Source organism: Rutidosis leptorrhynchoides, chromosome 11 (genome assembly GCF_046630445.1).
Source record: "Rutidosis leptorrhynchoides isolate AG116_Rl617_1_P2 chromosome 11, CSIRO_AGI_Rlap_v1, whole genome shotgun sequence".
Taxonomy (NCBI): Eukaryota; Viridiplantae; Streptophyta; class Magnoliopsida; order Asterales; family Asteraceae; genus Rutidosis; species Rutidosis leptorrhynchoides.
In genome coordinates this window covers 349,291,516-349,311,627 of record NC_092343.1, presented here as the reverse complement: position 1 = coordinate 349,311,627, position 20,112 = coordinate 349,291,516, and the positions used below count along the sequence as shown (strand labels likewise).

At 34.3% G+C, this 20,112-nt stretch overlaps 1 pseudogene; it reads left to right on the top strand.

The window, feature by feature from the left end:
• The first annotated feature begins 2,106 nt into the window (after positions 1-2,106).
• Positions 2,107-17,865, top strand: LOC139875840 (AP-1 complex subunit sigma-2-like; annotated as a pseudogene).
• The last annotated feature ends 2,247 nt before the right edge of the window (positions 17,866-20,112 follow it).

The window sequence follows — 20,112 nt, the reverse complement described above, 5'->3', positions numbered from 1 at the left end:
AAACACCGTAAAACCGGATTTACGCCGTCGTAGTAACACCGCGGGCTGTTTTGGGTTAGTTAATTAAAAACTATGATAAACTTTGATTTAAAAGTTGTTATTCTGAGAAAATGATTTTTATTATGAACATGAAACTATATCCAAAAATTATGGTTAAACTCAAAGTGGAAGTATGTTTTCTAAAATGGTCATCTAGACGTCGTTCTTTCGACTGAAATGACTACCTTTACAAAAACGACTTGTAACTTATTTTTCCGACTATAAATCTATACTTTTTCTGTTTAAATTCATAAAATAGAGTTCAATATGAAACCATAGCAATTTGATTCACTCAAAACGGATTTAAAATGAAGAAGTTATGGGTAAAACAAGATTGGATAATTTTTCTCATTTTAGCTACGTGAAAATTGGTAACAAATATATTCCAACCATAACTTAATCAACTTGTATTGTATATTATGTAATCTTGAGATACCATAGACACGTATACAATGTTTCGACCTATCATGTCGACACATCTATATATATTTCGGAACAACCATAGACACTCTATATGTGAATGTTGGAGTTAGCTATACAGGGTTGAGGTTGATTCCAAAATATGTATAGTTTGAGTTGTGATCAATACTGAGATACGTATACACTGGGTCGTGGATTGATTCAAGATAATATTTATCGATTTATTTCTGTATATCTAACTGTGGACAACTAGTTGTAGGTTATTAACGAGGACAGCTGACTTAATAAACTTAAAACATCAAAATATATTAAAAGTGTTGTAAATATATTTTGAACATACTTTGATATATATGTATATATTGTTATAGGTTCGTGAATCAACCAGTGGCCAAGTCTTACTTCTCGACGAAGTAAAAATCTGTGAAAGTGAGTTATAGTCCCACTTTTAAAATCTAATATTTTTGGGATGAGAATACATGCAGGTTTTATAAATGATTTACAAAATAGACACAAGTACGTGAAACTACATTCTATGGTTGAATTATCGAAATCGAATATGCCCCTTTTTATTAAGTCTGGTAATCTAAGAATTAGGGAACAGACACCCTAATTGACGCGAATCCTAAAGATAGATCTATTGGGCCTAACAAACCCCATCCAAAGTACCGGATGCTTTAGAACTTCGAAATTTATATCATATCCGAAGGGTGTCCCGGAATGATGGGGATATTCTTAAATATATGCATCTTGTTAATGTCGGTTACCTGGTGTTCACCATATGAATGATTTTATCTCTATGTATGGGATATGTATTGAAATATGAAATCTTGTGGTCTATTGTTACGATTTGATATGTATAGGTTAAACCTATAACTCACCAACATTTTTGTTGACGTTTTAAGCATGTTTATTCTCAGGTGATTATTAAGAGCTTCCGCTGTCGCAAACTTAAATAAGGACAAGATTTGGAGTCCATGCTTGTATGATATTGTGTAAAAACTGCATTCAAGAAACTTATTTTGTTGTAACATATTTGTATTGTAAACCATTATGTAATGGTCGTGTGTAAACAGGATATTTTAGATTATCATTATTTGATAATCTACGTAAAGTTTTTTTAAACCTTTATTGATGAAATAAAGGTTATGGTTTGTTTTAAAATGAATGCAGTCTTTGAAAAACGTCTCATATAGAGGTCAAAACCTCGCAACGAAATCAATTAATATGGAACGTTTTTAATCAATAAGAACGGGACATTTCACCCTGAATTTTAATACATCAGAAAGTGTAGTCAGAAAGTGTCAGTAGAAAATGCCAGTAAAAGTGTGCATCAGAAAGTGTCACTGAAAGTCTACCTAACACTTATGCATTTTCGGATTTTATATCAGAATCAGAATCAGACAACTTCAGTCCCTAAACTTCTAAGAACTTGTATCATCGTGTTTTAAGTGAGTATATCGCGTTCCAGTCTGTCACGGAACGCGACAGACATGACCAAAATGTGATAGGCTTAAATCTCGACTCCTGGTCACTTCATCGCGTTTCACTATGGTTTGTTGTGTTTGAGGTGTCGCAAAACGCGACCCGTAGTTGCAAAACACGACGGATGTGCTGATTGACTATTTTGAACTCGTTTTTGGGTTTAAAATGGGGGTATTTATGTCTTTTCACTTGGGGAACGGGTTATATGCTTGAGATCAGTTCCAAAGCTTATCTCTAACTCATATCTCACACACACAAACACCCCCAACCATTTTTAGAGAGATAAACCCAATTTTAGAGAGAGAGAGAGAGAGAGAGCTCGATTCGGGAAAGAAGAAGGTTGATTCGGGTGAAAGCTCAAGTGTTAAAGTTGTTCATCTCGCTCCTAGCTATGTTTTGATTGTTGTGGTAAGTTCAAACTCCGAATTTCATTGTTTGATTTGATATTCAAGTTAGGGTTTGAACTTGATTTATTGAGAAACCCATTTAAACTCATGAAGTGAGTTTAGTAATGCTAGTAGTCGGGTTTTATAGTGTCGTTGGTGGAGTTTGGGTTGGTTGATGTCTTGGGCAAGTTTAAGGCTTGTAAATCGGGTTTAATCACTAGGTTTAGTGATTATGGAAGTATTGAAACCCATTTGGGTGTATTTGGTTGACTAATTTTGAAATGGGTCAAAATTAGGGTTGATGTGTCAAATTGGGTAAGACACGTGTTTAACACTTACGATTTGGATAATTGGTGTATTAGGACCATTTTCACTTGTATTAGTGATTATTGGTTAGTTTGAGCGCGGTTTGTGCTTGGAAGTGTATTTGGGTCAAATTGCACTAAGTGTCAATTTGGGTTGATTTTTAATCCGCCCTAATTGTGTTGTGTGTTATGTGATAAATGGAATAGGTACATTCCATTGGCGAGTTGCGGATTATTCAGTTGCATTCATCGAGGCGCTAAGGTGAGTGGAATATTTATACATGTATGTATGTAGTTTATTTACTCGTACGCGATGTGGGTCTTCGGTGCCACATCGTGAGTATTGGTGTTATGTCACAAGTCGGTGACTTATTGATAGTATGCGTGATGAGAACTACGAGTCGGTAGTGTCTTGGTGGGTGATTCACAAGTCGATGACACCCTATGGTGATTCACAAGTCGGTGACACCTCATGGAGGTTCACAAGTTGGTGACCTCATATGTCTTGGTGGGTGATTCACAAGTCAGTGACACCCTATCGTTATTCACAAGTCAGTGACACCTCGTGGAGGTTCACAAGTCGGTGACCTCGTATGTCTTGGTGAGTGATTCACAAGTCGGTGACACCCTATGGTGATTCACAAGTCGGTGACACCTCATGGTGGTTCACAAGTCGGTGACCCCTTATGTCGTGGTAGGTGATTTACAAGTCGGTGACACCTTATGATGATGCACGAGACGGTGGCATCAATACGAGTTGGACTCGATGCTAATGGTCGACTACAAGTCGGTAGTACCAAAGTGAGGGAATGGTTAAGTATGTTCATGCCTTGTTATGTCTAGCTTATATTCGTGGTGAATTATATACTAATGTTGTTGTTAGTTGTATGTTTGATGTTGCTAGCTCGTTTATGCGTTGTTTGCATGGTATTTGTAAGTGGATGCGTGTAGATAAACTATATATGTATATGTATAAGTATTGCATTCACTAAGCAATTAGCTTACCCTCTCGTTGTTTATATTTTTATAGGTTGCAAGCAAGTGGCGGCTTGGGTTTGCTTGGGGACTAGTGATTTACGGATTGCTTTAGACTTTGATTAGGATTGGGTAGCGTTCCCAATCACCATGCTCGGTTCGGTTGTAAAGTGAACTATTCGGGTCATGATCTATCTTTTGGATACGTCAAATGGGTCCCGGGTTGTATTCCTGTTGTGTAAACTTAATTCATGTGTTGTATGTTTTAAAGATGTTTAAACTTAATATTGTAATGATGATGTTTTCGTAAACATAAATGGGCTAATGATATATATATATATATATATATATATATATATATATATATATATATATATATATATATATATATATATATATATATATATATATATATATATTGTCACGTTAAAAAGAAAACTTTTATAGACCGGAATTACGACGGGTTGAGTCGTTTCATGTGACCCTTGTCACAAACTGGTCTTAACAAAATAATAAAATAACATTACATATTTAAATAAAATAAAAGCATAAATAATCAAATAATTATGCCTAAGGGCAAAATAGTCATCTTACATCTAAGCCATGTCTGAGGATGTTACACTCGGGCACTTTGACTTATAGTGACCAACTTGTTGACAATTCCAACACACCACGTTCATGCTCCTTGACGGACTTCTTGACCTAGTTCTTCCCCGACTAACACTTAGAACCGAACCCGAACTCCCATTTGAATCTCTCCTACGAATACCTTCGCTAAGAATCAAATCACGGATTCCTTCAAAGGTGAGCTTAGTAGTTCCAGATGAACCACTAACCGCTGTTAGTGTACCGGCCCAACTATCGGGTAACGAAGATTGCAAAAAAAAAGCGCTTGTAGCTCATCATCGAATTTAATATCAACCGATTTCAACCGGGTCAAAATTAAATTAAATTCGTTCACATGATCCGTCGCCGAAGAACTCTCCTTCATCCTAGCATTCACCAATTGCCTTATCAAGAAAACCTTGTTTAAAGAGGATGGCTTTTCATATATGTTAGATAAAGCCGCAAGCAATCTCGCCGTTGTGGTTTCACCAATGATGTTGTAAGCAACGTTCTTGGTCAGAGAAAGTCGAATAACTCCTAGAGTTTGCCTATCCAATAACTCCCACTCGCCTTGAGCTATCTCTTCCGGTTTAACACGAGTTAGTGGTTGGTAAAGCTTCTTTTGATATAGTAGATCTTCAATTTGCATCTTCCAAAAGCTAAAATCGATCCCATCAAACCGATCTATCTTCACATCACTTTTATCAGCCATTGTTCCCGAAAATACTCGTAACCCGAGCTCTTGATACCACTTGTTAGGAATATTAGTGAGCCTCAACAAGAACTTGATAACCCCAAGTTATCAAACCCACGAACAATAAACAAATAATTCAAGTGAACAAAGAAAATAAATTGCAAGAACGTAAAAGAACACAAGAATATAACGTGGTTATATCCAATATTGCTATTGGTTTAATCCACGGCCAACCAAAGAGTATTCTTATTATTGAAATTTGTGGGTACAATTTACAGGTTACATATGGGTTATTTATAGGAGAAAATAATAGCTTAGAGAGCAAGTCAGGATATTCTAGAACCGAACCACACAAATCTAATTACGAGTCCTAATTATATATGGAGTAATAATTCAAGACTACCAAATTGTAACACAATTCTTGTATGTAGAAGGCTTTACAATTAAAGATAATGTTACCAATAGTGACTTCAAGTCCCACACGTGACTTGTTAATTTCCTTTCACTCCAAAAAGCCTCGATCAATTATGTCACGTATTAGAACAACAGTTCACGAGCCACATGCAATCTTTTTTGTTTTACCAATCACATGTTAATTCCATTTATTGTTTAATTCCTTCTTCAACTCCAACAGATTTTTCGTTTCATTTTTCTAAATTCCATTTTGTTTGGATTTTGTAGTCCTAACCTAACGTGTTGCACGCAAATCAATATGTATTTTAGGTGTTTCATTTCACAATTTGTGGTTCATGATTCGACTACGTTTCGTCAATTCATCTTCTCAACATTGTTCACCTCGACATCTTACACATCATTTGTTGACGACTAGAAAGTCTAATGAAACGAGCTCACAATCTGTTTATACCCTATACAAATGAGTATTCTGTAACAAGATAAAAATAAGGTATCCAGAAAAGAACCCTTAATCTAAAAAAAATCATTCTTTAATCTTCATTCCAGCTTGAGATCGAACATATCTTAATTATGACCATCTCCACCGCTGAAGCATTGTGAAGGTGATGAATGCCCACACCGGGTGTTTATGCATAATAATTTATAAGGTGTTGTGCAAAAAGGAAAACAAATTTCTAGAACGTTCACGGTGTATTTCTTTTATAGAGAATGCTAAGAGTGGCTCTTAGAGCTACGTTTAAGTATAACATATTATAATTTTGAAACTGTGTTGAATTCATCGCAAAGCATAACTATTCTTATTTTAATATCGACTTTCCCTATATAATTTTAATATTAGTGTTATTCATTACAACTATTGGTTATAAATATGAAATTAATATATATAGAGTATGTTTAAACGTAGTTAGGACTACGTTTATCATTTTTCTTCTTTTATTTTTATAGCTATTTCCTCTTTAAGTGGGATCTATTTCCTCTTTAAGTGGGATCTATATCATAATCTTCTCATAATCTATATCATAACGAGAACTTTTATAAAAAAACAGAAAAATCTTTCGAAAAGAAAACGAATTCAACGAAAGATACAAAAGAAGTAACTCCAATGAGGCTCGTACCTAGAAAGCGGCTATCAAACAAACTATATATACCGAGCATCACTTAACCTAAACCTAAACAAATGTCCAACCCAATAACAAACTAAACAAAAGTAACTAGCTACGAAACCAAAATAAGCTACACAACTAGAAACCGGAATAAATGAACTCAAATATCAAATATATTTTATGAACACGCCAAATTCTTTAATTTCGACGCCTTGAACCAATTTCTTCTTACGTTTTTGAGGTTTCTTATTATAAACCGGTGTGCGCAGGATTTTGTTCAAATTAACTGAATTAACCGTAACCGGTTCACTCTCGATCATGCACATCATCATAATGTCAAAAGCCATTAAAGCGTATACTCGAAAACCTTTTATTACTTTATCACTGTTAGGAATTATGGACCCAACAAGACAGGTGAATTAAACCAATCACCAAACCCACAACGACAAACTATAAAATAAAGCATGAAACGATAAATAAACGACACGGGATTTAACGTGGTTATATCCCAACTCCAAACACGGAGAAGGGTTTACTCCACGGGCGCAAACCTAGAGATTTTCACTATTATTTTTCGTGCACACATTTACAGGTTACAATGAGATGTTTATATAGGCAAGGAAACAACTTAGGGAACAAGAAAACTCGATTTTGAAAACTTCCTCGTCATGCACTAGCCGCGTCGCGCCTAGAAAGCCCGCGCCACGCCTTCACGGCAAAATCCAAAATCATCCTTTTTTTCCCTTCTTTTCCTTGTTGTTTTGATATCCTTCACATATCCAACAATCTCCCACTTGAAGGATGACCTAAACACAACCTTCGTCAACCCGTCACTATGTTTCTTTAACAAAACCCACAATAACTCCAGATTAGCCGATTACCAACTCCTTTTGATACCGCCGTATGAGACACCCGAATCACGCCGTACTTCACTCGTTATTCTACGAGCAAGTGAAGTCTTTCAACACCAAAAAACACCGCTGAGCGATAATCCAATCTCTTAGTTACTAGCTTGGGCCATCTCGGTTTCTATCGCCACCATCATCTAACACGAAGATCATCTTCTTACACTAGAAGACCAACTGAAGTATGCGACTCTTCAGTTATAGGATTCTTCATGAGACTACACCGCCTCATCAATCACTCTAGACATGTCCAATCCCGAGCACACATGTCAATGATCACCCTCGTACAGGATTTCACCGTCTATCTATGATTTTCCTTTCCAAATCAGAAAATCTAACAGACGCCCTCGTAGACTCTTCATCAAGGCTCTAGTGAGAACACAGTCACAACCTCGAAATCTACTAACTTTTCAACTTTTCGCTTTCTCGCTGGTACACTGACTTTCTCATAGCTATGAATTTCATAAACCCATCTTCTCATCCCAAGCACGTTCCCACTGTACGTGTAAGAAATAAAACCGCGGCTACTGGAGAAGAAACTTGGTTCGTATCACCAGTCAGTCACAAATTTCTTTGCTATCGGAGAGTAAAACAAGTACTCGAAGCTCTAATGTTACTCGGAATCATCACACTAATCTTGAGAACTTTGGAGAACAACGTCGTATAATTATCTCTACCACTCTACTAGTTGACTAACTCCCACTAGCTCGATAACTTCCGTCGATTACTAAACTCAACCGAGTACCCGACACCCTCAACGATCCTAGAAAGCTCAAGTTCCATAGTATCCCAATCATCTTGGAATATCCGACCATACGTTTGGTCACCCAGTTTCATAACCACGCAAGCAACAAACTTCCCCGATAACTCCCACTGTCGACTTCGACTCGATGCATCTTGTTTGTTATCCAATTGCTCTAACCCGAGATAAAAACAACCTCCTGAACTCCCATAACAAACCCACATCCCCGAAAAAAAAACAGGTCGTATCACTCGAAGTTTCACGAGACAAAACCGTCTCGCACTGGCGTCATCAAACCCGAAAAGGTTTAACCCTTAAACTGCCCAAATTTGAAAAATCATATCTGAGAATCCAACGGTCCGATCAACCTTGAATTTTTACCACAACTAGATCTATGTGTGTAGAATCACCAGCCTAAAAGTCAAGTCGATCAACGGTAGACAAACCCACAATTAATTTTCTCGCACAGCTGCGCAAGCAAACCCCAAAAGGGTTTTTCCCGGGGACTGCAAAATTCAAAAAATATAACTCCAAATTGAACGGTCCGATCGCTAAGAAACTTGGATATGTTTTAGATCTACATGTCTACCACCTACAGAAAAAGTTTCACGACGATCCGACGGTTAACGAACCCTCTATGAATTTTCGACCACAGCTCTGCAATTAAACCTCAAATCGAGTTACTGCAACTTCAGAAAATTTTATCTCCCAATTCAACCGTCTGATCACTTTCAAATTTGGTATACGACCAGATCTTTAAGTCCTCCACCTACGGTTAAAATATCATGGAGATTCAACAGTTAACGAAACCGTTACAAATTTCCTACCACAGCTGCGCCAGAATTCCGAATTTCAAAAAATCTCTCTTCTACAACAAAACCTATCGATCCGACCACCGACTCCGTTACCACCGCGAACCACCATGATAACCTATTATAATCATAGACCAATTTTAAAAGATTATCTCCTGAGTAAATAGACATACTCATGAGTTCTTCGCGATCTCTTCAACTAAGCCCTTTGATCTCGATACATGTTGTACAAAACCCTTCGTTCGTTCACCATGCTTTCAAATCGCCATCGCTCCCACTCGAAACCTAGCTCTGATACCACTTGTTAGGAATTATGGACCCAACAAGACAGGTGATTTAAACCAATCACCAAACCCACAACGACAAACGATAAAATAAAGCATGAAACGATAAATAAACGACACGGGATTTAACGTGGTTATATCCCAACTCCAAACATGGAGAATGGTTTACTCCACGGGCGCAAACCAGAGATTTTCACTATTATTTTTCGTGCACACATTTACAGTTACAATGAGATGTTTATATTGGCAAGGAAACAACTTAGGGAACAAGAAAACTCGATTTTGGAAACTTCCTCGTCAGGCACTAGGCGCGCCGCTCCTAGAAAGGTCGCGCCGCGCCTCCACGGCAAAATCCAAATCAGCCTTTTTTTTCTTCCTTTCCTTGTTGTTTTAATATCCTTCACATATCCAACAATCACATCATACTCACCTTTGTATACCATTGTATATGGTGTAAACATATTTTTTTATTTCCATTATTTTCTCATCATTCCAACCAAACATATTTCTCCGTCTTACCAAGTTTTCTCTTCTTTTTTTCGAACATAGCTAACAGATCTTTATTGTTCCGGACGAGATTCGAATTTACAATCTCAAAGTTGATGAGTTTCTTTGATATCGGTGAACTACAAGCCCTTTGGTACTTTCCTCTTCTTCTTTATTTATTTTTCCTTATCTTTTATGTTCAGTTAGAGATAGAGTGTTAAAGTACTAACAGCTTGAAAATTACCACACAAAACAATTAAATAATCAAGAATAAAATATTATTATTATTATTACTATAATATTACTATAAAACTATACAGATTGAACATTATATAAAAATTTGGATCACCTCGTTAACTCATATTGATTACTTTTACATTAGATTTTGACAATCAAATCTATTCTAATTTTATATTAGGCTATAATGATGACATCATTAAAAAGCCTTAACCTTCTTTGAAAAAAAAATCAAAAAAAAAAAAATATATAGAAAAATTTTCAGCCCATGTATATGATGTCATATATTAAATTATTTTTAAATAAAAAAATCTCTTTAATTAAAAAAAACACGCGTGCTCCTTGAAACAGAAAAACAAAAAACTTATGCCACTTCAAAATCACGCGTGCTATCCTCTTTTACCTCTTTTCTTGTACGCCATCTATATCTCTTCAATCAAGAATTTAAATTTTGAATCCATAAGAACTCTGAATCCTCTTTCAATTCCTTAATCACCTCATTTTTCCAGACGATTTCTTCATCAATTTTGGATACCCAATCGTGTTTAGGTTTGATATTACATACAGATCGTGTTTTTTTCTCTCCAGGAAATCAAATAGAACATGATGATTTATTAATGATGTTCTTCTAATGACTTGATTTGAAGAAATTTTTTCGATGTTCACCATGAGGTATACTCAGAATTGCAGGTCCCTTCAAGATTAATGGTATTTGAGTGTTTGGGTAAGGGTGGAGAATGAATGATGACAAATATTTCTCCAAACAAGCTGAGAAGAATAAAAAGAAGGGTGGATAGTTCTTTGAAGCCGAAGAGGTTTGCGCTTTCCCTAATTTTATTATGATATCTTTATGTTAATGCATAAATTTATTTTTAAAATTAAAAATTAGAACAATTTCTCGACAGGCGTTTGATGCAATTTTCCCGAGAGGTGTTTGATGTGTTGTCCCTGAGATGCAGCCTGATCGAAGAAGAAAGGTTCTGTCTTTCTCTGTATTAGTTATTGTTTCCATATGTATATGTTGTTCTATTATGATTTTGTGAATATTTTTTAGGAAGTCACGTATGTTGATTTTAATATTTAGTACGTACTCGGGCTTACTTTGATAATGAAAAATTAGTTAAGATTTCCAACTTTTTATTTCTTAAGTTCGGAGCATTGGTATATTCTGTGGTGTTGTTATTTTGTACGGAATCAGTAGATATTTATTATGTTACATACAGGCTACAACATATGCCTACATCTAATATTTGTTCTTCATTGCAGATTCATTTTGTTCTATTATTAAGCCCGCAAGGAAAAGTTAGGTTAGCAAAATGGTATTCACCTTATTCCCAGAAATGAACTATAAAGGTTACAAATCCGGTTCTTTTGCCTATAAAGGTTTAGTTATTTGTCTAATTTCATAAATGTGTTTGATTCATGACAAAATAAAGGTTTTATAACCATAACTGATAGCAATCTTAAACTACTGATTGATATTTCGATAACTCAATTTGTATGGTATTTATTGTTGTAAACTATATATATATATATATATATATATATATATATATATATATATATAGGTCATACGAGAGCTCAATGGGTTATATACATATATATATATATATATATATATATATACATATACATATACATATATATATATATATATATATACATATATATATATATATATATATATATATATATATATATATATATATATATATATATATATATATATATATAGGTCATACGAGAGCTCAATGGGCTGATTCTAACACGAGGCTCAAAGCTTTGCAACTTTGTTGAGTGGAAAGGATTTAAAGTTGTTTATAAGAGGTATCACTGGACTACCCTTCTATCTGCATTGGAGGTGGTAATTCTGACTCATTTACTACTGAATAGGTGAATTTTGGGATGTGTTTTAACTCAAACAGGTCAAAATTGAAAACGTTATGCTAAAATGATGGGTCAAATGGGTGGCATGGGTTAAACATGATGTCAATTTTCCAAAAGTCAACAGTTTCATGTGGTCAGAGTTTTGTGTTTGACTGTCTTAGATATGCCAGCCTGTACTTAGGTATGTGCGTTAACCAGGATGATAATGAATTGGATATCCTTGAAATTATTCCATATTTTGTTGAAACTCTCGATCGTTACTTTGGAAGTGTAAGTCACCAAAATTTTAAAGAATGAAATATCATAACTACGTTTTGCTTTGTTGTTTGGATGTTGATTCTTTTTTTAAATATCTATTGCTAGGTTTGTGAGCTAGACTTGATCTTCCATTTTCATAAGGTATATTTTCTTATATCTTGGTGTTAATTGGTTTGCATATTTATTAATTCGACCCAACTGGATATTGACTTAAATATGGGCATCATTAATAAACGCTTATGTATATTAGTTGCTGTATACTTTTTTGTAGTCCTTTACGGTTTTTCACACTTAATCAATTCCTTATTATTCATGGTGTTGTAGGCTTATTATGTATTAGATGAGATATTATTAGCTGGCGAACTTCAAGAATCAAACAAGAAGGCAATTCACCGCTTAATAGATGCACAGGTAAAAATAAAAATGTTAAAGCATATATCTTGGTTTGGTTGAAATGTCAGCCCACTAATTACAAATGAGTTGATTTGGGTCATGCTTTATAGTTGGCGGGTCAAACAAGTACATAACTTACAAGCAAATGGGTAAAAGAAATTGAAAGTCATCCAAAATGAATGTATTATACATAAAAAAAACCCCTAAATAAGTTAATTCAAAATATAATAGAATATTTCTATTATTCATATTTGACACACTAATTACATAAATAAAAAAAAACTTGAGACAAAAGAATTATTGTAACTACGAGCTTCGCTACATTATAAATTTTTGACCTTTCTACTAAATCTGTCCATTTTGCCTAGATCATAAGCTTAGACTTTATGTTTAGCATTGATTAAATGGTGAAAAGTTTGAAGTTCTGTTTTAACAAGGAAATACAACTAAGTGATTGGAACACAAAGTGACACAACTTAACAAGAAAATACAACTAAAAAAAATGAACTTTCTAAAGCAGATACTTTGTAATTATATATTTTATGTGCTATATAACAACTATATGACATCGTGTATTTGATTATTGAGTTGTTATTAAGCCCGTTACTTTAATTTGAACATCATTTTTTTACATTTGAATTTTCAAAATATGATATTGTTTATTTGTGTTATCAAGGTTAAAATTGTCTTATAATATCATCATTTCACAAAACCCGCGATACGTCGGGTCTTTAACTAGATCAAATAATAAACAGATATACTCTAGATTTTAATTTTTAATGCAATACAATTTTAATGAAATAGTTCAAAATTCTTTTACACAAAATACTCTGTATTGTACTTGCACAAGGAATCTATTTTAGTATCCAACAAAAAGAAATCCATGAAGGGATATGTAATACCCCGTCAGAATCCACTAACGGCGTATTAACTCTGGTCCCACAGTTAATGGTCACGCCCTCTATATGGGACGTTTCCGAAAAGTATTCGCATTAACTTTCAAAAGGTAAAGTCATTAAATGTAAAAATAATCCTGAAAAGCAGTTGACATAAATGACCAACTTAAGTAATCCCAAAACATTATTTGAAACAAACGGTTTTCAATGTGAATATAAGTTCTTGAAATAGAAATGATAAAATATGCTGGACTTCACTCCAGTACTAGCAGTAAGCAAACATGACAACTTCAGCAAGCGGAAGCATACCTCTAAGGACCTGAGATAAAAACATGAAAAATGTCAACGAAAACGTTGAGTGAATATACATGTTTAGTAAAGCATTTATCGTGAGTTAGGCCACGAGATTTCTGAAAAACATCGTAAAAATTATACATTATCATGAGCACTTGATTATAAGACTTTAACCCTGCGGATAGCTAAAGCGCTACACGTCTTCTTTTTACCCTTTCTAAGCACACACCAATCAAGTGTACACGTTAAAACAGAATAAGCACCCCGTACCTTGAGGCGAGGTTTGTCAAACCTAACGGTACTGTCCCTATAAGTCGAGCTTACGTAAAGTAATTAATATAATCAAGCTAAGGAATTTTTGATATGAACTCATATGTATGTTCGTTTAAGTTACTCGTGCCTAATATGTCAAACATTTGAAAAAGCATGTTATCTAATCCCATATAAAAAGTAGTAGGGTCTGTAGACTCACCTTTGCAAAAGCACAGTAATTCTCTTAGTACAACCGTACGGTAGTCGGACAATCACGACCGAGAAATGCAACTTAGTCAAATAGGTCATCTTGAGTAAGTACATAGGTCATACTATGACAACCCATAGTGTACGCATAGTGCTAGTGCTCAGACTATCTCAATAAGCAAATAAAAGTAAACTAGTCCAAGTAAGTCAACAAAAGTCAACCAAAGTAAAACCAAAAGTCAACTCTGTAAATGTGGTCAACTAATGTCAAACATCTAAGTAGGTCATAAAATCTTGGTCAACATGTCAATCCTAAGTCAAGTAACATGTCATAGCTTATATTTCATCAATTACACGTACGCGGTTTATTGCATGGCATCGAAAATGCGCACATCTTACAAACAACGAGCACAATTCATAACACATAAATCATGACAACATGAAAAACTCCAGATCATAACTAGACTAAAAAATGATTCTAAAAAGCCTAGCCAGGGTCTCATACGATGTCTACAAGTTGGGTTTCAGAAAGGGTGTAGTTACGGTTTAACAAATCAGTTTCTGCACGCTCAACAGTTTTTGAAAAATTCTCATTTAATATTGAAAATAGATTTTAACGAACGGAAAATTGGAGATTACTCCAGACACTTCAAAGTTTTAGTGATAAAATAACCAAAGACATTCATCTAGCAAATTTGTACATATTTGCATAACTCTACCGACCATTCAGATTTAGACAACATTCAGACATGTCATTTAGCGTAGCATAAAACACATATCAAACAACGTTTTCAGAAGTTATCATACAAATGTAACATTCTTAGGAACATATAAATAATCATATTCCAGAAGGTCAAGGTCTCAATCATCTTATAATTCATGTGAGGTCATTTCCCGTGACTACGAAAACAGTTTCAGCTCAATATAAAACGCTAATTTTCATTTTATCACACCGAGAGTAATACAAAACCTTTTGACACGATTCTTGAGTCCAACTTGAGTAATTATTAACAAGGAATTCAATGGTTTTCATTTCAATGACCAATTCATAAAGCATATATTTCGTAAAATTCGTATAGCATGCAAAACCCTAACGAAAACTTCGATTGAGCATAACTTAAGCATACGATAACGAAATCATGCAAAATCAAAGTCCAAATTCATTATTTTTTCGAGATCTATCCATATAGATACAATAAAAGATCGGTACATAAACTCATTTGATCAGATTCATAACAATTAAATTCGTGATTCGCACAAACGTCAACAATCGAGCAAATTAGCGACTAATAACAACTATACATGCAATCAATTGAGCACTAGACACCATTACACTATGTAATTGAAAGAAAATAGGATCTAAAATAATTAGGGTTATGAATTATACCTTTAAAACACATATTGCAAGTACACACGCGTAGAGGATGAAGAAAGCAACAACTTTTAAGAACGAGACTTGTTCTAATTTTGATTGATGATGGTGTTATGGTGGTGGTGTAAGCCGACGGTCACAAGGAGAGGAGAGGGAGAGGGTGTCGACCAAAATTAGGTTGAATGAGCATCCAGTGTAAAACCCTTACTAGTTATATTTTAGATTAGGGCCTCATTAAACCCATAAACTAACACTTAAGCCCAAAACAATAAATAAATGGGGGTGGTGATGGTGGGTTCGGCCGATGGCCCATATAGGGTGGGTCTCGGGCTCGTTTTGCCTATTTGCTTGTACACGCGTGGTCCGGTTCGAGTGCCATTAACAGTACCGGGTCTCCGGATCGTTAACTAGTCGTTGAAACAAAATCACCGGGTTTAATTCATTAAATAAATAATAAATTAATTAAGTTTTACATAAAGTTAATAATTATTAAAAATGATTATTTTATCGTTTTTCTGAGTTTCGTAAACTGAAAAGCTTTCTAGGCGATTATCTTAATTGTGTCGTTTTCTAAGTATTTCGTTATCTAAAACAAGTTCACTAATTAATATAAACATCTTAATTCAATTAATCCACTGGGATCATGTATGCATTTAAATCAATTAAACACATAAACTATGTAATCACCGTTAAATATTTAACGTACAAGTAACGATAGTAACGGAAAAAGTAGGGTTGTTACAGGACAAAACATGTATTGTTCGTAACATCAAAGTTTAATATAGATGGAATTACTTTTTTGCTATATATTTTATTATTTTCTGTCGGTGCGTATTTGTAAATCTCTAGCTCTAGTCGATTTATACATTTAATTCAGTCATTGAGTCTTGAACAGTATTGAACATGTGAGTTGGGTTGTTTATATTATTACTTTGAATGCTTGTTTCAGTTATCGTTTATTATATTGTTCGAGTAATCCGATCGTTGAGGTACAAATAAAAGTTAAACTGACTTGATTGTCGGTCGATTGACAGAGTCTGTCGAGCTTTGTCTAGTATTTTTCGCCTCTAGATTGAATCTACGCTAAGCATAAGATCAGTTTTTAGCCCCTACATTTTCAATAATAATTTGAGTAGTATATTGTTTTTTAAAGACATGTGTAATAATTAAAAAGTAGCAAAAATCTCTCCGAGAGCTACTGAATTAACGACTATATTAGAAAGTAGAATTAACAAGATTTACGTGAATTTTTAACTGGATGAGATTGGTCTTATAGTCTAGACAACTACAAACAAGATAAATGAAATCTTGTAGCTATAAAGACCAACTAATTTGAGATTTCCTATATCCATAATAAATCCAATTAAAAGCGAAACAAGAATGATATCAAAAATGAGACTTTTCTTGAACTCCATTCTTCAAAAATAATAATTGTCTCGAAACCTCTAAATGATCTAAAAGGAAGCCAAAATGATAGACCCAAAAATTAAATTTTAGTTATGAGAAATTTGGATAGAAGATAATCATATCCGAATATTCGAATAACAAAATGAACAATTAATTTGGAGCAAAATTATGATTTGAGTTTATGTGTGTATAATAATACGTAGTAAAAAATTGGCTAAAAGTCAATATAAATTATTATTTTTTAACTTGTCTATTTTTTAATACTTCGTATATATTCAACTATATCTAGATAATTAAAAACAATTCTCCTCTCATTTTGGTGCATGTTCTCGGAGCTCTCGTTTCCTTTATTTTCCCTTAATTTTCGATGTTTTCACTGTGTTTTTATCGTTTGTGGTCCTCCTGTTGCCACTTATTTGTAATCTTCTATCGTACTTTGCAGTGGTGTTGTGTGGAGTTTGTGACCATGAAAGGTTATGTTGTTTCATTTCACACTGGAGATTGCTTCTGGTTTCTATTTCCCAACGCTTTATCGTTTTTCCAGTGCTGGCGACATATTTCAGACTTGTCGCTCTCTTCTTCGTTGCAAGCCTACATGCGGGGTATAAGGAGGTGTTCCACAGTATTTTATAGACTTTAGTGATGCTGAGTATGCGATGTGGTATTAGTTTTCTCACATTGATTTCCGGTGGTTGGGTTGCATTTTTTCAGCAATGGTGGATCACTGTAGTGGATCTATAGTAGCTTTGATGTCCTATGCTCTTCGGATTCTATTTGCTTTCCGCTTCAAGTCTCGGCGCGACTCATCTTTCCTTTCTCCAACTCTTTTGATGCCTCTCATGTGCCTTTTTGTGGCTGGTTTCTTATCCGACAACGTATTTGAGTTTTAGTTGGATCTAGATCAATTGCTTAGTCAAATAGACTATTTAATCTCGTTGATTGGACTTTAAGTCTAAATCACTTGTAATACTTTAAGACTTTGTTTGTTTCTTAGGATGTTCCAGTTTGAAGATATGCGAACCATGCATGTAGAGAAGATATAGTGTACATGTTTGTACGATAAATAGTTAATATCGTTTGTTTTTATGTCTGCAAAATAACTTAATCCTGTGTGCAATACTAAGAAGAATATTTTGAGTTTCAAACAGAATAAGACATTATTTTAACTAATGCCTTCAGAAAAACAAACAATCTGCAGTAAAATATATGCGAGCGCCATACATAAGACATAGAATATATGCAGACTGAAAACAAGCAACACTTTAAGGCGTGTTTGATAAAACTGAATGATTAAGCGTTGAAATTGTTTATAATTTGAATAAAGGTTCTAAATGACAATAACCTGTTTAATAATTATTTTTTGAACGAATAACGTGAATGATGTAAAATTACCTTATTAATTTGACATGAACAACAATTAAAATATAGTTGTTTCATAACCGATCTTGAAATAATTTAGATACAATATTCTTATTTTAGAAAACACAAGAATTTTATTATATTTCAAGATTCATATACATATACATGCATACTATATATAATCTACACAATTTGAATACACCAATATATGTACATAACATCAAAATTAGAAATACAAACTCATGCCATAATTGAGACTTGAGGTGCAGTTTTGTGCGTATGCACAACCACAACATTCTATGTGACTTGAGATGTGAACTGATCTTATATGTGGCTCTGGAATAAAGCGAATCGATTGTCTAACCAACAAGGCCATTCTAATGATGCCTCCTTGACACGTAGTTACATTCATTCGAAACATCTCATCTGTAACTCTTTGAATAACACATCTTCATTCGAACACTTTTATCGAACACTTTGGCATTTCTATTATTCCATAAAAAGTATTATGTATACTGTTGGTTAAGAATCCAATTATAATATTCAAAAGTTAATCACTTTATTTTGATGATGACACAAAAGAAATAAGTGTTTGATCATATGTAAGACGACATGAGTTCATAAGCCTACACTATCTCTAGCAAAAGACCAATACATAAATTATTAACTTCGTAAAACTGCTATGCGGCTGCACTACGGTCGACCGTGAGTCTGGACGTAGATGCCCTGTGAAATGTCCTGTTCATATTGATTATAAACGTTCCATATTAATTGATTTCGTTGCGAGGTTTTGACCTCTATATGAGACGTTTTTCAAAGACTGCATTCATTTTTAAAACAACCATAACCTTTATTTTATCAATAAAGGTTTCAAAAGCATTACGTAGATTATCAAATAATGATAATCTAAAATATACTATTTACACACGACCATTACATAATGGTTTACAATAGAAATATATTATATCGACATATATTTCTTGAATGCAGTTTTTGAAAAACGTCTCATATAGAGGTCAAAACCTCGCAACGAAATCAATTAATATGGAACGTTTATAATCAATATGAACGGGACATTTCAGTTGGTATCCGAGCGTTGGTCTTAGAGAACCAGAAAATTTGCATTAGTGTGTCTTATCGAGTTTGTTAGGATGCATTAGTGAGTCTGGACTTCGACCGTGTTTTCTTTAAAAATGATTGCTTAACATTTTTGTTGGAAACTATATATTTTTAACATGTGAATATTATGTGATATATTAATCTCTTAACGTGTTTGATATTATGTGATAGATGTCTACTTCTAGAACAAGTCCCATTGACTCACCTAATAATAATGAAGAGTCAAATGTAAATTGGAATGATTCGTGGACTGATTCACAAGTTCCCGAAGAGGAACCGGAAGAAGAGTCGGAACCGGAAGAAGAATCGGAACCGGAAGAAGAAATAGAACTAGTGGGGGAAGTAATAAAACGGTTAAGTAGAAGAAAATCCTCAACCAACCGACCAAAGTTAATTATGGTCAATGGTATTTCCGCCAAGGAAGCAAAGTATTGGGAGGATTACCAATTCTCCGATGAATCGGATCCCGACAAGGATTCCGATGATGTTATAGAAATTACCCCAACACAATTTAATAAGGCAAAAGAGAACAATAAGGGAAAGGGCATAAAAATAGAGAAATTTGATTCCAAACACGATGAACTTTATATGTATCGTCAACACCCGTATTTCTTAAGTTGTGACAATAACCCGGGAACCTCTAAACCACCAGGTTTTTCTAAACCAATGTAGAAAACGACGGCTCGTATTAGGGGAACATCATATATCCCTAGAAACTTGGCAAAACGAACCAAAACCGAAGAAGAAGAAACGAGCGAGTCGGAATAAGATAGTTGTA